Source organism: Pongo abelii, chromosome 13 (assembly GCF_028885655.2).
Source record: "Pongo abelii isolate AG06213 chromosome 13, NHGRI_mPonAbe1-v2.0_pri, whole genome shotgun sequence".
NCBI lineage: Eukaryota > Metazoa > Chordata > Mammalia > Primates > Hominidae > Pongo > Pongo abelii.
The window spans coordinates 83529230-83548640 of NC_071998.2; the positions used below are offsets into that span (position 1 = coordinate 83529230).

The following is a 19411-nucleotide window of genomic DNA, read 5'->3' on the forward strand; positions in this document are numbered from 1 at the left end:
TCTCGCCACGTGTATCTGCTCACTGCTTCATCACGGATGTTTAAATCAGCACCGTCTGTATTTTGGTCTGGCAGCTCACTTGGGAATGCAGCATCCTTGGAAATGTGGTGTCGGGTGGATGCACAAATGTCCATCTCTTGCTACAAATGGCAAGTGAACTTGTGGCCATCTGGGCTTTTTATTCTGTTGTTGTTGGTTTTACCTCTGTTTTATACCACCCAGCATCCACCAACAATCACAGGCTAATTTTTCCTAAACGATGGCTACTTCCCCAACTCCAGGTGGTTGTAGTAAAGAGGACTCCAGCGACATACGGCCTAGTTCAAGGGGTGAACAGGTCAGCCTTGCAGATATTCAAGGGAGAGCCACCTGGGCAGAGGGAAAGTTATGGACTAAACTGTGTCCTCCCAAAATTTGTATGTTGAAGCTCTAACCCCTAGTGTGACTGCATTTGGAGGCGGAACCTATAAGGAGGTAATAAAGGTTAAGTGAGGTCATAGGGTGGGCTCTGATCCAATAGAACTGTGTCCTTATAGGAACAGGAAGAAGCCCTAGGAATAGCTCCCCTCCCCCGCTCCCTCTCTCTCTCTCTCTCCCCCTCCCTCTCTCTCTCTCTCTCTCTCTCCCCCTCCCCTCTCGCCTCTCCCATGAGAGGACACAGCCAGAAGGACACCATCTGCAAGCCAAGGAGAGAAGCCTCACCAGCCATGGAATCTATAGGCACCTTGATCTTGGACTTCCAGCCTCCAGAGCTGTGAGAAATGCGTTTCTGTTAAGTTGCCCCGTCTGGATTCTGTTACGGCACCCTGAGCTAAGACAAGGACTAACCGGTGCAAAGGCCCTGGAGGGGAACTGGAGGCAGGTTTGAAGGGTGGGGGGAGGGGGAGCCATGATTACCGGGAGGAGGATGGGAGTAGGTGGACATGGGTTAGAAAGGTCGTGGGCCAGGCGGCCTCCTAGGCCGCTTCCTGATGTTGGCCTTTTCCTAGATGGAAGCCAGCCGTCGGGAGCACACACACCACATTACAAGGATCCCAGCCAGGCCCAGGAGGGGAAGCAAGGACACCCTAGAGGCAGAGAGAACTGGCAGGTAGCACCGTGGGGGATGAGAGGGGGTTGGAATCTAGATCCATCTTGAGAAAGGAGGACGCTGGAGGGTGGGATGTGAAAACACGGGGAGAGAGAAGACTCAGAGGTCACTGGAGGTCTGAACAAGTGCAAGGATAGAGGTGCCCCGAGCTGACACGGGTGGCCTGGGCAGGGGCCGGTGTGTAGGGGGAGATCCTGGGGTCTGGAGGCCAGGGGTCGGGCCGTGAGGCTGTACCGGCAAAGGCGGTGCGGGCCCTGAAACCAGGCAAAGACAGCGCTGGCGGGAGGCAGCGGCCCCAAAGTCAGGACAGAGGAGGGTCGGGCTGGCTGCCAAGGTCAACCAAGTGGAGGCGTTCGGGGCTCGGCAAGAGCAGTTCTGTGAGCTGGCGGAGCCTGGCGTCTGCCTGCGTGACGTGGAGGAACCGCAGGCGGCGACCGCGGACAGAATGTCCAGGGTTCTGGGCGAGGAATGGAGAATGAGGCGGAGCTGGGCTGCAGGAGACGGAGACGGAGAGAGACGGCCTGGCGGGAGATGCAGGGGCCCGCGGCAGGGCCCTGGAAGCTCCAGGCGGGAGGAGGGACGTGGTGGCGGCCGGGAGGGCAAGGGCTGGGGGGCCCGGGCTCATTCCGCAGAGCCTGCGGGTACAGCAGGCTGAGGGGTCAGACTGAGCACAGGGAGCTGAATGGCGAGCCCCGCCCGGCAGGGGAAATGAAGGGAGGGTGGTGTGAGAGCGTCTGCCAGGGGCAGAAGGACACCGAGGGACGGCAAGCAGAGCCGAGGGAGTGCGCGCTAGCCCCGGAAGAGGATGCCCTGGGCTGGCTGCTGAGCTACCGTGAGGAGCTGCAGGGGCTCGAGGGGCTGGAAATGCTGCGGCAGAAACTGGAAGGCCCCTGCCTAGGTTGGCTTAGGAGTAGAGGGGTGCACCCTGGTCAACCCCGCACCTCCGGGACGCCACGCGCTCGCTGGCGGGAAGGCGGAGGAAGGCGGGAAAGAGACGCTAAGGCGCTGCGATCCCGGACGCGCAGCCCTCTAGGCGTGGAGGCTGCTGGAGCCGCCGGGCAGCTTCTCGGCGACTCCACGCGTGAGTGCAGAGATGCTGCAAGGAGGCAGCGCTCACAGAAGCAGCTCCGCTCACAAAAATACGGCCATACCGAGCAGACTGTGTCTGCTTTGACACAACTCGACCCCGCCAAAAAGAGCAATTAATGGGATCAGAAGGGCGGGAGGTGGGAGGGAAGGCGGGAGTGGGCAATGACCAGAGCCTGGCTTTCTATCCCAGGACAGCGTGGTGTTCTCAAGGGAATTTAGCCAAACATTTCGTCCTAACCTCAACAACAGGTCCTCGTGAGTCCTCATACAACCTACCCTTAGGCGGTAACAGGCTGCAGCTGTTGAAGTCTAATTTCACTCTATTGATCGGTACTTTCAATGGAATGCTTTCTGATTAATTCTGTGCCTTTAGTTTTACCCTGGACATGTTTCAAGACAATGTATTAATAGGACTCTGGTGTTACGTATTCAATCAATTTATAGATGAAACCCGGAAAACTCAAATATGGTTAGAGGACTGGATTAAATGATATTTACTTTGGCAATAGAGAAATAAAAGTATACTGGACTGATGGAAATATTCTAAAACTATATTGCAGTGATGGTTACACAACTCTACAGATTTACTGACAATGGGTGAAATATGTAGCATGTAAAAAATGCCAGCTGTTAAAAATGAAAAAAAAGTCTATCAGTAAAAAAATAAATACGTGTCTAACTGGAAGAAGATAAGATACAGAAGCTGGGGGGAAAGAGGGTAGGGTAGGGGAGCTAAGACCCTCATTCACATCGTGGTGTGGCAGTTAATACAGTCTAAGTTTACAGAAGAAGAAATTCAAGTTCAAGCATATTGCTTAAATCTAGTTAACCTATAGGAAAAGTGAGTATAATAATATAAGCACAGCAAATTAGGAAGAAGACAAGTAGCCTTAATCAGCTAAACCTTCATCTTTCATAATGGAAAGCCACTGCAAAAGAAATCGAGGTTGATAAATACAGAAGCTCGATAAGTGTATTATTACTTAAAATTTTGAATTTTGAAAGGAACTCCCCAAAATCTAAAAATGCTTATTGTTAAAAAAAATTTTTTTTGAGATAGGATCTCTCTCTGTCACCCAGACTGGAGTGGAATGGTGTGATCATAGCACACTACAGCCTGTCTAACTCCTGGGCTCAAGCGATCCTCATGTCTCAGCCTCCTGAGTAACTGTGACTACAGGTGGGTGCCAGCACACCCAGCTGATTTTTTTATAGAGAAGAGGTTGCGCTGTGTTGCCCAGGCTGGTCTCAAACTTCTGGCCTCAAGCAGTCCTCCCACTTCAGCTCCTAAAGTGTTGGGACAACAGGCATGAGCCACCATGCCAGCCTAAATTTTTGCCTTTAAAAATTGTCCCATGAATTCCCAGATTGGCATAACAGTTGGTATTGTCTTGATAGAAGAGTTGTTGAAATAATCTATCACCTTCACACTGCCCGGCATGTGCACACACGTGCATGTCTGTGCATGTCCATATGTGTGCACATGTCACATGAATGTGCAAGTGTGTGCAAATGTGCAGGTGTTTGTGTGTGCTTGTCTGTGTCCATGTGTATGTGTGTATGTATGTTTTAAGAGATCTGTAAAATCAAAAGAAAACTAGCCTCAAGGTAAAATTACAAAAAATCCCCACATATTTACAGTGATCAGTGACATAGTCTTTCTTTTCTTGAATAAATATCAAAATTTGATTATCTGAGATGCTTTTATATTTAGGAAACTAGTTAATACAGATTAAATTACATTTCAATATTTCAAATATCTTCCTAAATCTCCATGACCTTTATTACTGAATCTGCTGCTAAAGTTCTTGGTACAATTAAATTTTAAAACTTTTTTGAAAGGAGGGGAGAAAATTTTATTTTTCTAATTTTATGCTTCAAATTTATATTATGTACATTAAGTGCTATGTAAACTTGTCTTTAGGATATCAGTATTTAACTTGGGCAATATTATTTCATCTGAATTTATTTGGAGAAATACAACTTAGCTGTCTGCTTATAAACATCAAAAAATGTGCCAAATGAGAAAATAGGTCATTAACAATCAGAATTTAAATTTTTTTTAATTTAGATGGTTTTGGGGGTATAGGTGGTTTTGGTTACATGAATAAGTTCTTTAGTGGTGGTTTCTGAGATGTTGGTGCACCCGTCACTCGAGCAGTGTACACTGTACCCAATATGTACTCTTTTATCCCTCACCCCCTCCCAACCTTCGCCACCGAGTCAAAAGTCCATTATATCACTCTGTGCCTTTGCATCCTCATAGTTTAGCTCCTACTTATAAATGAAAACATACAATATTTGGTTTTCCATTCCTGAGTTACTTCACTTAGAACAATGGCCTCCAGCTCCATCTAAGTGGCTGCAAAAGACATTACTTCATTCCTTTTTAAGGCTCAGTAGTATTCTGTGGTGTATATGTACCACGTTTTCTTTATCCATTCGTTGGTTGATGGGCACTTAGGTTGGTTCCATGTCTTTGCGACTGTGAATTGTACTGCGTGTGTATGTGTCTTTTTCATATAATGACTTGTTTTCCTTTGGGTAGGTACCCAGTAGTGGGATTGCCAAATCAAATGGTAGTTCTACATTCAGTTCTTTAAGGACTCTCCACACTGTTTTCTATAGTGGTTGTACTAATTTACATTCCCACCAGCAGTGTAAAAGTGTTCCCTTTTCACCACATCCATGTCAACATCTGTTGTTTTTTGGCTTTTTAATTATGGCCATTCTTTCAGGAGTAAGGTTTCATCTCACTGTTTTTTTAATTTGCTTTTCCCTGATGATCTGTGATGTTAAGCATTTTTTCATGTTTGTTGGTCATTTGTATATTTTCTTTCAAGGAATGTTTATTCATGTCCTTTGCCCACTTTTGGATGGGATGATGATGATGATGATGATGATGATGATGATGATGATGATTATTATTGTTATTATTTTCTTGCTGATTTGTTTGAGTTCCTTGTAGATTCTGGATACTAGACCTTTGTTGGATGCAGTTTGCAAGTATTTTCTCCCACTCTGTGGGTTGTCTGTTTACTCTGCTGATTATTTCTTTTGCTGTGCAGAGCTTTTTAGTTTAATTAGGTCCCATTAATCTTTGTTTTTGTTGAATTTGCTTTTGGGGTCTTAGTCATGAATTCTTTGCCTGAGCCAATGTCCAAAAGAGTTTTTCCGATGTTATCTTCTAGAATTTTTATAGTTTCAGGTCTTAGATTTAAGTCTGATATTGTTTAGATCTGTGTCCGGGTCCGCAGCAAATCTCATGTTGAATTGTAATCCCCGGTGTTGGAAGTGGAGCCTGATGAAGGGTGACTGAGTCATGTGGGTGGCTTTCTCATGAATGGGTTAGCACCATCCCCTTGGTGCTGTTCTCATGATAGAGTTCTCAGGAGATCTGGTTGTTTAGAAGTGTGTGATACCTCCCCACCATCTCTCTCTCTCTTCTTTCTGTTCCAGCCATGCAAGACATGCCTGTGCCTGCTTCCCCTTTGCCTTCTGCCATGATTGAAAGTTTCCTAAGGCCTCCTCAGAAGCCGAGCAGATGCCAGCATCATGCTTCCTCTAAAGCCTGTGGAACCGTGAGCCAATTAAACCTCTTCTCTTTATAAATTACCCAGTTTCAGGTATTTCTTTATAGCAATGTGAGAACAGACTAATACAAAGTGTTTGACCATCTTGAATTGATTTTTGTATAAGGTGAGAGATGGGGATCCAGTTTCATTCTTCTACATGTGGCTTGCCAGTTTTCCCAGCACCATCTATTGAATAGAGTGTCCTTTCCTCAGTTTATGTTTTTGTATGTTTTGTCAAATATCAATTGGCTGTGAGTATTTGGCTTTATTTCTGGGTTCTATATTCTGTTCCATTGGTCTACATGCCTATTTTTCTTTTTTTTTTTAGACAGAGTCTTGCTCTGTCTCCCAGGCTGGAGTGCAATGGTGCAATCTCGGCTCACTGCAACCTCTGCCTCCTGGGTTCAAGCGATTCTCCTGCCTCAGCCTCCCCAGTAGCTGGGATTACAGGCGCCTGCCACCACACCCAGCTAATTTTTTGTATTTTTGGTAGAGACGGAGTTTCACCATGTTAGCCAGGATGGTCTTGATTTCCTGACCCTGTGATCTGCCCACCTCGGCCTCCCAAAGTGCTGGGATTGCAGGCGTAAGCCACTGCACCTGTCCTACATGCCTATTTTTATACCAGAACCATGCTGTTTTGGTAACTATAACCTTGTAGTATGATTTGAAGTCAGGTAATGTGGTGCCTCCAAATTTGTTCTTTTCACTTAGTATTGCTTTGGCTATGCAGGCTCTTTTTTGGTTTCATATGAATTTTAGGATTGTTTTTTCTAGATGATGATGATATCTTTTTCTTTTTCTAGAAGAATGATGATAATATTTTGGTGGGAATTGAATTGAATCTGTAGATTGCTTTGGGCAGTATGGTCATTTTCACAATATTGATTTTTCCCATCCGTGAGCATGAGATGTGTTTCCATTTGTTTCTGTTATCTGTGATTTCTTTCAGCAGTGTTTTGTAGTATTCCTTGTATAGATTTTTCTCCTCCTTGGTTAAGTATATTCCTAAGTATTTTATTTTTGCAGCTGTTGTAAAATGGATTGAGTTCTTGATCTGATTTGATTTTCAACTTGGTCATTGTTGGTATATAGCAGTACTACTGATTTGTATACATGGGTTCTGTATCCTGAGACTTTATTGAATTTGTTTTTTAGATCTAGGGGCTTTTGGAATGAGTCTTTAGAGTTTTCTAAGTATACATTCATCATTGGCAAATAGCAAGAGTTTTACTTCCTCTTTTCCAATTTGGATGCCTTTCATTTCTTTCTTTTCTCTGATTGCTCTGGCCAGGATTTACACTACTATGTTGAATAGAAGTGGTGAGAGAGGGCATTCTTGTCTTGTTCCAGTTCTCCAGAGGAATGCTTTTGACTTTCCCCCATTCAGTATGATGTTGCATATGGGTTTGTCATATACGGCTTTTACTACTTTCAGGTAAGTCCCTTCTATGCCTATTTTGCTGCAGGTTTTTATTATAAAGGGATACTGGATTTTATCAAATGCTTTTTCTACATCTATTGAGATGACCATATGGTTTTTGTTTTTAATTCTGTTTATATGATGTATCACATTTATTGACTTGCATATGTTAAACCATCCCATCACTGGGAAGAAACCCACTTGATCATGATGTATTATCTTTTTGATATGCTGCTGGATTCAGTTAGCTAGTATTTTGTTGAGGATTTTTGCATCTATATTCATCAGGGATATTGGTCTGTAGTTTTCTTTTTTCTTATGTCCTTTCCTGGTTTTGGGAGTAGGGTGATAGTGGCTCCATAGAATGAGTTTGGGAGGAGTTCCTCTGTGTCTATCTTTTGAATAGTTTCAGTAAGATTGGTACCAATTCTTTGAATGTCTGCTAGAATTTATCTGTGAATCCATCTGGTCCTGGACTTTTTTTTGTTGTTGGCAATTTTTTTAAATTACTGCTTCAATCTCACTGCTTGTTATTGGTCTCTTCCAGGTTTCTGTTTCTTCCTTATTTAATCTAGGAGGGTTGTACATTTCCAGGAGTTTATCCATTTTCTCTAGGTTTTCTTGTTTCTGCATATACAAGTGTTCAAGATAGCCTTTAAATCTTTCATATTTCTGTGATATCAGTTGTAATACCTCCTGCTTCATTTCTAATTGAGCTTATTTGGATCTTCTCTCTTCTTTTCTTGGTTAATCTCACTAATGTTCTATGAATTTTATTGTTTCAAAGAACCAGCTTTTTGTTACAATCAGAATTTTTAGATTTACCCACATACTTTTTTCTTTTAACCTGCTATTGGGTAAATTTATATATAGCATTTACCCTTAAGGTTGTTGAAACATCCTATCAAGGTATTATGCAGGAGTTTACATCTTTTGCGTAAGTGGTGCCCTAGGTTGAGCTTATTCTTGACCAAATGAAGAACAAACACTGCTGGCACCATACTCTGAACTATCTTTGTATCATAGGTTGTAAGACTTGGTGAAAGCCAAAGGGAACCTTTAAGGTTGGAGGGACCCGTTAGTAGTTCATCTTTGGGCTTAGAGAAGGAAAAAAAAATTGTCCTATACTACATTTCACATCTCCTACAAATAGTGTTTTAGCAGCTGAAGACTTTTTACCTCTAAAACTTATTACACTAGGATTTACTTGGAAATATAGTTTACAACCAAATCAAGTATAATATACAGACACTGGCACTTTAGCACAAGGGCAAACTTTTTAAAAATTTGTTTTGGACCTTTAAAAGTAGGCCATAGTATAAAAAACAAGTCCACGCTCTTACATTCAGCAAATTCATACTAAAATATCTCATTCTTGTAGGATAAAGAACAAGAAAACTTTACATATGCTACAAGTTTATTACATGTATCTACATGGCTCTTTCTTCCCTAGTTACTTAAAATTTTCACATTATACAACTCCCCAAAGTAAGTGTCCTCTTCCCAAAGCAAACTTTGCAGAAACAATGAGGCCAGATCACCATAAGAATAGTTTGTGCAGGTGGGGCATGGTGGCTCACACCTGTAAGCCCAGCACTTTTGGAGGCTGAGGGAGGCGGATCACCTGAGCTCAGGAGTTTGAGACCAGCCTGGCCAACATGGCAAAACCCCATCTCTACTAAAAATACAAAAATTAGACAAGTGTGGTGGCACATGCCTGTTATCCCAGCTACTTGGGAGGCTGAGGCACGAGAATTGCTTGAACCCAGGAGGCGGAAGTTGCAGTGAGCTGAGATGGCACCACTGCACTCCAGCTTGGGGGACAGAGCAAGACTCTGTCTCGAAAAAAAAAAAAGAATAGCTTGTGTAGTGCTATAATACAAAAGTGTATTTTGAAAGCTGTTGAGTCACTATTAAATAATGTTTCTGTAAAAATGGTTTTGGTGTATTTGTTGGCAGACACGTATCCACTGCATTTAAGAAAGAATACTATTGGGGTATACTGTGCCTCATTCTAATGAGCCCCAAGTGCCCTTTCCACCTTCATCATTGTACAGTTTACTAAAATGCAACTATTAGGAAAACTTCATCTTTTTATTTTACAGTACATCAAGTTGTTGGCATATTACCGTCTTGGGTGTTTCTAGTATACTAGATATTTAGATGTTTACCTACTTCTCAATCTTTATATCCTTAGCTAGATGCTTATAATCTGATTCAGCAACTTTCAGCAATTTACTGTCCATGATTGATAATCTTATATTACTATTTTCCTCAACCCAGCAATAGAAAAAGTTGGTTCTTTTACCAGTCCCTAGGTCTAAACATGAATGGTTTCACCTAAAAGTTACTCAGTTGAGAACATTTAATATCAAGTACAATTATTAATTTAGTTACTTTAAGTTGTACTGATGCTACCGTTACATCACAGTGCACCCAACATATAAAGCAACACATAAAGCAGATGAGATGAAGTCTAATTATGTGTGTGTGTACATATATATATAGTTTGTTTGTTTTTTGAGACAAAGTCTTGCTGTACCATCCAGGCTGGAGTGAAGTGGCGTGATCTCAGCTGACTGGAACATCCACCTCCTAGGTTCAAGTGATTCTCTTGCCTCAGCCTCCCAAGTGGCTGGGATTACAGGTACATGCCACCATGCCCAGCTAATTTTTGTGTTTTTAGTAGAGACGGGGTTTCACCATGTTGACCAGGCTGGTCTCAAACTCCTGATCTCAAGTGATCTGCCTCCCTCAGCCTCCCAAAGTGCTGGGATTACAGGCATGAGCCACCACACCTGGGTGTATTTTTTACATTAATAAGCAATTCTATGCAAATAGATTAATTCCCTGGTGAATTGGTTTCAGACCAATTGACAACTATCTGTAAACATAATTAAATTTAAACATAAGTACTTTATTTTATATCTGCACTTTTTGTTTTTTTGAGACAGGGTCTCACTCTGAGATGGAATTTTGCTTTTGTTGCCCAGGCTGGAGTGCAATGGCATGATCTTGGCTCAGCGCAACCTCTGCCTCCTGAGTTTAAGCAATTCTTATGCCTCAGCCTCCCAAGTAGCTGGGATTACAGGCATGTGCCACTACACCTGGCTAATTTTTGTATTTTTAGTAGAGATGGGGTTTCACCATGTTGGCCAGGCTGGTCTTGAACTCCTGACCTTAAATGATCCACCTGCCTCGACCTCTCAGAGTGCTGGGATTACAGGCATGAGCCACTGCATCTGGCCTATATCTGCACTTTAGATTTTATGTTCAAATGTCTTTATTTTCTTATCTAAAGGATTAAAGGCAATAGGAAGTATATTAGTCCATTTTTGTATTGCCATAAAGAAATACCTGAGACTAGGTAACTTATAAAGAAATGAGGTTTAATTGGCTCACAGTTCCACAGGCTGTATAGGAAGCATGGTGGCATCAGCTTCTGGGAAGGCCTCTGGAGAGGGAACTTACAATCATGTTGGAAGGCAAAGAGAGATCGAGCACTTCACATGACAGGAGCAGGAAGAAGGCGAGGAGATGCCACACACTTTTAAACAACCAGATCTCATGAGAACTCACTCACTATCACAAGAACAGCACCAAGAAGGAAATCCGCCCCCATGATCCAATCACTTCCCAGCAGGCCCCACCTCCAACATTGATGATTACAATTCTACATGAGATTTGGGCGGGGACACAGATCCAAACCATATCAGGAACCCAGTGGTTTGGTGGTTAGGGAAGAATACTTGCTGATGGCAGCTCACTGCATTTGGCTCTGGCATCATTCTGGTTAGCTTCAGATTTTTGTTTTTGTGTTTTTTTTTTTTTGAGGTAGAGTTTCACTCTTGTTGCCCAGGCTGGAGTGCAATGGTGTGATCTTGGCTCACTGCAACCTCTGCCTCCCGGGTTCAAGCGATTCTCCTGCCTCAGCCTTCCGAGTAGCTGGGATTACAGTTGCCCACCACCATGCCCGGCTAATTTTTTTGTACTTTTAGTAGAGACAAGGTTTCACCATGTTGGCCAGGCTGGTCTTGTGACCTCAGGTGATCCACCCGCTTCAGCCTCCCAAAGTGCTGGGATTACAGGTGTGAGCCACTGCACCCGGCCGTAACTTGAGATCTTAAAGTAAGATGGGACTTGATAAACTAGAGCTCCAATTTGATTATTTGGAAAAGTTTTGTTAGTCCCCTTATCTTGCATGGCTTGCCAGGCAGTTGCTGATGAGTTATAACCCTGTCCTCTTTCTTCTTACAAACAGTCTTCATCGGGGAATTCTGATCCTTGGTCTTCTATTAAGCTACTAGTAGTTCTTACTCTCCTTTCTAGATGGAGGAGCTGGATTGTTATTCCTCTCTCCACCACATGTCTTCAGCTGCTTTGTCACCTTTCTGTCTGCTTTTCAGATTGCAGGATTTCCACTACCTGTCCTCTTCCTTGGTGTCAAGCCCAGGACAATAGGTGTTGCTTTCTGACAGATCCTTTGCTTTGTCTCAATATAGGATTTTTCATGGGCCGATCTGCTAAATTCAGGCTAGGAGCTGAGGCCAACATCTGAGTCTCTTCAGCACACAAGTTTGAAAGAAGTCCTAGCAACTTCAAGCTCAGAACTATGGGTGGCAGCGGCTCCCTCTTGACGTCAAAGCCTCCCTTTCCAGAGAGAGTCAAGGCCCAGATCAAACAAAGCCCACAAGCACCGATGACTGAGCTGCTGACTGCCCCAGCATCTCCAACTCAACCTCCTCTTTCTGTCTCTACCCAAATTTTAAAACTTTTAAATGTGGGTTTAAAAATGGTGATGAGTAAAGTTGCATCCAAGTGTATCAAATAAAATTAAATATCCATAAATGCTGTAATAATTCCTGCTTTGATGCTGAACTAAAGAATTTTCTGCCGGGCGCGGTGGCTCACACCTGTAAACCCAGCACTTTGGGAGGCCGAGGCAGGTGGATCACAAGGTCAGGAGTTCAAGACCTGCCTGGCCAACATGGTGAAACCCCGTCTCTACTAAAAATACAAACATTAGCTGGGCGTGGTGGCAGGCATCTGTAGTCCCAGCTACTCAGGAGGCTGAAGCAGGAGAATCACTTGAACCTGGGAGACAGAGGTTGTAGTGAGCCAAGATGGCACCACTGCACTCCAGCCTGGGCAACAAGCAAGATTCCATCTCAAAAAAAAAAAAGAATTTTCCATTTATATTTCATATAGTCTCACTTCATATTTCAATTCTCTCACCTCTGATACCTGGAGTCCTTGGCTTGTACTGAAATTGAGTAAAGTCATTCTCATGAGTTTTAGTAAACTCAAAACTCAAAACTCATGAAGTTGGCAAAACTCAAAGAATGCTTTGGTCTAGTTTGACATTGGCCAGTATGTTTTTCATATCCAGTCATTCCTTTTTTCCCGGCTGACATCCTCACTTCCTCCCTGTGGAGGAAAAGTTAAATATTAAATTTGAACTCAATTGAATGTGGACACAAACAATGGTCACCAAGTCTGGGAACAGGTTGTGTGAGTCCCTTGAGGCATTTATCCCGCCCTGTTTCGGAGAAATCTCTATTTCAAACTATTCCTATGTGTTACTTACTGAAAAACAACAGATAATCACAAAAACAAGTTGACCTTTTTGTGTTCCTTGAGCCCAGTCGCAAAGGGCCCTCATGACTGGGCCTCATGCCAAGCAACTCGTTACAAAAAGAGCTAGGGTCCCAGACCGCGCCAAAGCCTCATGAGACCTCTCCTCGTCTGTGCACAGACTGGTGGCTGACTCTGGAGCCCAGGCTGTTGCTTCCTGGCCTGGTGATGAATCCTCCATAGTCTGGTGAGTGTAAATATATATATACATATATATCTTTTCCCGTCTCCCCTTCCCATTGCAATTTGCTTATTATATCATTTGCTTATATGTGTATTGCCGTATACTTGGGATAAAGGCTGTTTACCCTTAAAAGTATTGTCTGCGCCTTTTCTTTTCCCCTCACGCATTTCCCACACAGAACACTGCCCTAGAGGAGGGGGTGGGAGAAATCTATGGAGATAGTACATTGAGTCTTAAAATGGACTTTGAAGGTCTCAGCAGAAATAATAGTTTGGAAGAAAAGACTTCTAAATCTCAAAACCATGAATTCTGAGTGTCATAAGCAGTGGTACTCAGTGTCATAAAAGATTTGTCATAAACAAGTTTTGCCATGAGGAAGATAGTGGGCCATATCTAGAAGGGAAGTTGTAGAAGAAATTAAATGTGCTAAAACCCCAGGTGTGTGGACTAGGAGGATACCTTACCAGCTACATGTTAAAATGTGCTTAAAATTGTATTAGTGTAGCCAGTGGTAAAAAGAAGGCTAAGAATTGGGATGTGTTCTTTGCCATTAGTCTAAGAATCTAAAAACTTACCTGCTGAATAAAAAATATTGAGTCTTAAAGCAAATTAGAGCCTATTTTGCTTCAGTGTTTAAAACGTGTTGGCACTTGGCAGAAATGCTGCTTCTCCTCACAATTTCACATAGTCCAGATACAAAAGCAGAACATCTGGCGGGATAGAATAGATTGTTTTAATTTAATTCTAAGTATGGGAAATCCCCAAGACTCCCTGTTTGAAAGAAAACGGCTGTGTTGCAAGATTTAATAGATGATTTTTATTTAGGAGACATGGGACAGTGTGAATTTTGCCAAAGACATAATTCCCCGCCATAGTGACTGTTCTCCACCTGCCCTGGAAGTGGAGGTAGACAGCAGCCCTGGGGTGTATAATTCACTGTTTCACTCATTACTCCTTGTTCTCCAATTTCTGAGCTCCTATGATCAATTTTATGTTAAATAGCTGGGAAATTAATATTTCAAGCCCATTGAAGGATATATGAAATACATTGCAATTTTATACATGTGTGTGTTGCAATAAAAATGCCCTGATTAGAAAGAAAAAATTCCACCGGCTCTTGTCCAGCATCCAAGAGAGACAGGAGATGGAGCTTCAGACCTAGGAAACAAACTCTCAACCACCTCAGCAACCATTCTTTATTTTCCTTTCAAATGCTGACTCAGACTTGGGTTTAAATCTTCTGTCTTTACTTGTGTTGGACCTTTTGTTTCTTCATCTGGAGACAGGAGTCATACCCCCTCCATACAACTAAAAAAGTACCAGTGCCATAGCAGGCTGACCCTGGGAACTCCATGAACAGAAGCTATTAAAGTCAAAAGAGAGGTTTCTTGGATCCCAGGACTCTCTACCTCACCACTTCTGATACTGAATACCCTCCACAAACACAAAGATGTGAGGTTATCTAGAATATTTACTGATGTCCTGAGAAAGGTATGTGGTTCCCTCCCCCAACACTTGGTAAAAATTTTCAAATAAACAGCCACTCAACTTGTCCAAATGCTTCTTTTGAAAGATCACTCTGTGTGTTTTCAGTGACTTTTTTTTCATTATAATGAGTGTGATGGTTAATTTTATTTGTCAACTTGCCTGGGCCATGGGGTACCCAGATATTTGGTTAAACATTATTCTGGGTGTGTCTTGTGAGGGTGTTTTCAGATGAAATTAGCATTTGCATTGGTGGAGAGAGGGAAACAGTTGCCCCTTCCCAATGTGGGATCATCAAATCAATCTGTTGAGTGCCTCAGTCAAACAAAAGGGTGGATGAAGGTTGAATGTGCTCTCTCTGCCTGACTGCCTTTCAGCTGGGGCATCAGTCTTCTCCTGCCTTTGGATTTAGACTATAGATACCACCAGCTCTCCTGGGTCTCCAGCTTTTGCTGATGCAGATCTTGGGACTTCTCAGCCTCCACAATTGTATGAGCCAATTTTTTTTTATAATAAATCTTTTTCTATATATATACAGATCCTATTGGTTCCATTTCTCCGGAAAACCCTGACCTAATACAAAGGAGTAATACATATATTAACTTTTTTAAACTTAGAATTTATAAAAGCTATTTTAAAAATCACCTATAGGCCAGGTGCAGTGGCTCATGCCTGTAATCCCAGCACTTTGGGAGGCCGAGGTGGGTGGATTATTTGAGGTCAGGAGTTCATGGTAAGCAGCAACCAGCCTGAGCAACATGGCAAGACCCTGTCTTTACTAAAACAAAATAAAACAAAACAAAAATAGCCTGGCATGGTGGTGCACGCCTGTGGTCGCAGCTACTAGGGAAGCTGAGGTGGGAGGATCGCTTGAGCTTGGTGGGTGTAGGTTGCAATGAGCCAAGATTATGCCACTGCACTCCAGACTGGGTGACAAAGCCAGACCCAGTCTCAAAAAGAAAAAAAGAAATTCACCTAAAATCTCAATTCTCAGAAATAACTAGAAACATTTAAATGTAATTATTCCCAATCATTTTTCTTTATATAATTGTACAATAGCATAATATACAGGGTTTTGTTTTGTCTTGACTTTTTGAGATGGAGTCTCGCTCTGTCGCCCAGGCTGGAGTGCAGTGGCATGATCTCAGCTCACTGCAACCCCCGCCTCCAGAGTTCAAGTGATTCTCCTGCTTCAGCCTCCCAAGTAGCTGGGACTACAGGCACATACTACCACACCCAGCTAATTTTTGTATTTCTAGTAGAGATGGGGTTTCACCATGTTGGCCAGGCTGGTCTTGAACTCCTGGCCTCAAGTGATCCACACACCTTGGCCTGCTAAAGTGCTGGGATTACAGGTATGAGCCACTGCGCCCGGCCTGCAGTTTTGTAATCTACTTTCTTTCACATTATTACATTTTTAAGAATATGCTTTTTTTAACATTATTATTTATTTCAAATAATAGATGATTATTAATTTTAAAAAATATAGGCGATAACAGAAAAAAACACAAAGAACATAAACTATCATCCTAACTCCCATCAGCCAATAACAGTATTAGGTAGCACCCAGCGAACAACACTCAATGCATCCCTAAACACAGAGAGAAGAATAGAAAAATTTTCACAAAAATCAGATGATATTATGTATGCAATTTTTAAATAAAGCCGTCAAATTTAATTTTCTGGAATTTAATAGAAGAAAATGAAACAAGTCAAATGTAAGGAATTTCTGTAGATCAAACAAAGTTTCTTCATAAAAATTCATACCTAAATGATCACTCTGAAGATAGAAAAATGCACAGTATTGGGTTGGAGAATGTGTTAGACAGGATTCTTTTTTGCATACCTCAGAAAACAACTGGTTGGCTTGATCATAAAGAGAGGTTTTGTTTTGTTTTGTTTTTTGAGACAGAGTCTCACTCTGTTGCCCAGTTTGGAGTGCAGTGGCACGATCTCGGCTCACTACAATCTCTGCCTCCCGAGTTCAACAGATTCTCTTGCCTCAGCCTCGAGTAGCTGGGATTACAGGCATGCGCCACCACGCCTGGCTAATTTTTGTATTTTTAGTAGAGATGGGGTTTCACCATGTTGGCCAGGCTGATCTTGAACTCCCAACCTCAAGTGATCCACCCACCTATGCCTCCCAAAGTGCTGGAATTACAGGCATGAGCCACCGCGCCCCACCAAAAGAGATATTTTTTAAAAGAGACATGGTCGCTCCCAGAATGTGGAAAGGTTGCAGGGCAACCTTTAAAATTCTTTATTGAGAATGTATCCTCTTATTGCCTTCACCTAGGGTGAGTCATTCCCACCACCTCTCCCCAGTTTAAGGAGTAGAGAAGGGGCCAGGCACAGTGGCTAACACCTGTCATTCCAGCACTTTGGGAGGCCAAGGCAGATGGATCACCTGAGGTTGGGTGTTCGAGACTAGCCTGACCAACATGGAGAAACCTCATCTCTACTGAAAATACAAAAATTAGCTGAGCATGGTGGTGCATGCCTGTAATCCCAGCTACTCGGGAGGCTGAGGCAGGAGAATCACTTGAACCCAGGAAGCAGAGGTTGCGGTGAGCCAAGATACGCCATTGCACTCCAGCCTGGGCAACAAGAGCGAAACTCTGTCTCAAGAAAAAAAATAAAATAAAAGAAGAAGTAGGGAAGGAAGAGGGGCCAGGCAGTCATGCTTACACTGCAGGGGTCAACTGGAGACCGTTGGGCACACAGGCCCTGGACCCTTGGCCTGGCCGCTGCCACCACAAATGAACAATGTTACTGTCCCCATCTTTCCATCACTCCCTCAAGATTCCAGTCCCAGGAGGACACACCACAGGCCACGGTGCAGGGAGTGTGGACAGCAGGCATCTGGCCCACTCCGTGCCATACTGGGAGGGAAGGGCCAGTTCTCCCGAAATCAGGGAATTATCCAGCACAGGGTGAATATTTCTACTAGGTAGCCACAAAAATGTACCCTACAGTCACCGCTGGCTGCCCCACATCCATGTATATCCTTCTGCTACTTGTCGCAGAATTAATCATGCCTAACACCCCCAATGGGCAGTGCCTTCCTTGCCATCTTATCCATGAGTCCAGTAAGCAAGCACTTGGTTAGCAGCTGACTCATTTCGTCATGTGAATCATCTCATCCACCAGATTCTTGACAGCTCCATTCATGGTAGGGCATGGCAGAGACTTGTGTGTGTGTAAGCCAAACCCAAACTGTTCTCAAAGTGTGGGACCATTCTCATTTATGTCATATAAACTTACTTGCAAGGATGTTCAAGGGCGGGGTGGTGCAAGTTTCAGGTGGTGTCCTGTGGGATGTGCACGGCAGATGGCTGCGGAGAGCCAGACCACTGAAACCCTCGAGGCAAGACACGGAAGATGTGCTTCTTGGTCAAAAAAACCCTCTCAGTTGTTTTCTGTTAATTTGGGATTAAGAAAAAAAAATTTCCTTATCTGTAGCTGCATTCTATATGCCTGAGGGTGTTTTGATTTGCTCCACTACAAAGCTCACTTCTGGGGCCGGGCGCGGTGGCTCACACCTGTAATCCTAGCACTTTGGGAAGCCAAGGTGGGTGGATTGCTTGAGCTCAGGAATTCGAGACCAGCCTGGGCAACATGGTGAAACCCCATCTTTACTAAAATACAAAAAATTAGCCGGGCGTGATGGCACACGCCTGTAATCTCAGCTACTAGGGAGGCTGAGACAGGAGAATTGCTTGAACCTGGGAGGTGGAGGTTGCAGTGAGCCGAGATCATGCCACTGCACTCCAGCCCGGGTGACAGAGTGAGGCTCTGTCTCAAAAAAAAAAAAAAAAAAAAAGCTCACATCTGGAAAAACAAGTGTAATTATTGGTGAGTCATAATCCACTGTCATTATCTACTATCCATCCACTTTTCATGCTGGTCAAACTGGAGGTTAAATAGGACTATGACAGGAATCAACATCCATGCATCTTTGGTCACTAACAGCCAACATCCTCTGAATTTCCCTCATGGATTTGCTATTGCTTTTGGCTTTTTTGCCAATGGTGAGGGAAGCTATCAAGAGTTTTCTATTGTAATGATTTTTTTTTTTGACACGGGGGTCTCACTTTGTTGCCCAGGCTGGCCTATTCCAGGATTTGACTTTGCAGTTGATTCCCTAGACATGTGAAGATCTGCGTCTAATCAAAGATAATTCAGAGATCGTCAGGGTAACATGCAAGGACTGGTGAGTGAGGAGCCATTTCTCCATGCAATGGAACTTGCTTGAGCAAGAGGCCTTCAGGGTCTTTATGCCAGGAAAGTCATTCCGGTTATATTATGAGGGCAGGATGTGGGCTGGTAAGGAGGACCTGGGGGCAAGGGGAGGCGGGGTTGAGAGTAGTCTGGATGCTTCAGCTTCTCTTCTAGATCCCTAATCTAATTCTTAGAGTTTTGAGCAATGCTCTAACTTTCACCTAAGTGATATTAAGATTCTGTAAACTCAATGGACTTTACAATTCAGCAACCTGCAGGACTGAACTTTATCATTTCAAAAGGACCCTGGGTTACACTTTGTGCCTCAATTTCAGAATGTAAGACTTTTAGGTTTCTTTTTCTCTTTCCTTAAGCTGTCCAATGCCATATCAGCATTGTGTCCCTAAATACTAAGTGGATTTTCATGACCTTTTGTGACTACTAGGTCAGACAGCTAAGCCCAACAACCCACATTTCTTTTAACAGTTCGCTTTCCGTTACTCACTTTCTGTATTACCTAAGTTTTTGGTGCAGTTAATAGAAAATGTTCCTGGCCATCCTAAGGAAATTTATTGAAGATATTGGAGGGCTACTGGGGAGCTACTAAAGCCAATGGGAAGGCCAGAGAAATAAGGCTTTGAAACTAGTTGAGAATGAAGTGAGGCCAGGCGGAGGAAATACAGCCAAGGCCACGCCATCAGCATGTCACT

The 19411-nt window shown here is 43.3% G+C and overlaps 1 long non-coding RNA gene across 2 annotated transcripts; it reads left to right on the top strand.

Annotated features, from left to right (window-relative positions):
- Positions 1-580: 580 nt before the first annotated feature.
- Positions 581-13107, top strand: LOC129047917 (uncharacterized). Of its 2 annotated transcripts, none has more exons than XR_008509801.2 (6): positions 581-862; positions 990-1090; positions 3240-3359; positions 5639-5760; positions 9727-9824; positions 11680-13107. It is a non-coding gene; the product is annotated as an uncharacterized LOC129047917 (long non-coding RNA). The 2 variants fall into 2 exon arrangements; XR_008509803.2 differs by having other exon boundaries at positions 581-754.
- The last annotated feature ends 6304 nt before the right edge of the window (positions 13108-19411 follow it).